Genomic DNA, 751 nt, shown 5'->3' with positions numbered 1-751 from the left:
GGCACCAACATGCACTTTCACACTTGAGCCCTGCAGACACGCACTCATTCTCACCCGCTTGTTCCCCATCGTCATCCCCATTCACAACCACCTGCGCACCCTGCCACCCACAATCACACTGCGCACCCGCACACACACCCTGCCGCCTCACCCCCTGACATCCCGATCACACACCTGTACCCCCTACCACACTCGCCCCCCGTTGGTTCCCCCTCATCTACCCATCTGAATCTTAGGCCTCACACACGTGTGCCCCAGAATCACAACCGCACAGGGACATACGCCCTACCTCACTCCACTTTCAGTCCCCCTCATCCACCCTCACTCTCCCACCTGGATCCCTGGGAGTCACAATCACACACACGTGCACGCACTCAGTCACTCACACACATTCAAGCATGCTGAGAATCTCACACACACACCTGACTCCTCCACCCAGACCCACATCCACACTTACTTGCTCACGCACTTCCACACAGTGTCTAGGGTCCATTAACTTTCAAGGGCCTGCTAAAGCTTTAAGAACAGGAAGAAAATGAGTGGTGGTGACAGAAGGAAAAGTCAGGAGGGGGGAAATTAAAAATCTGTATGTAATTGAAGAGCCTTGAAGTGTAAAACCCTATAAACTAACCTGTAACTAAAGCAAAGTTTTAAGTAGTTACACCTAATATATTTCACGTGGAGTATGGGTGCCTTTTAATATGTTTGCTGTGAGCCACCAGGTATCTGAGCCTGAGACCTTGGATGAAGG

The sequence above is a fragment of the Callorhinus ursinus genome, unplaced genomic scaffold, assembly GCF_003265705.2.
Source record: "Callorhinus ursinus isolate GAN/ISIS: 27379988/994484 unplaced genomic scaffold, GSC_fseal_2.0 scaffold53, whole genome shotgun sequence".
In the NCBI taxonomy this organism is placed as follows: Eukaryota; Metazoa; Chordata; class Mammalia; order Carnivora; family Otariidae; genus Callorhinus; species Callorhinus ursinus.
The sequence above is the reverse complement of the archived record's forward strand: the minus strand, read 5'-3'. Positions refer to the sequence as shown.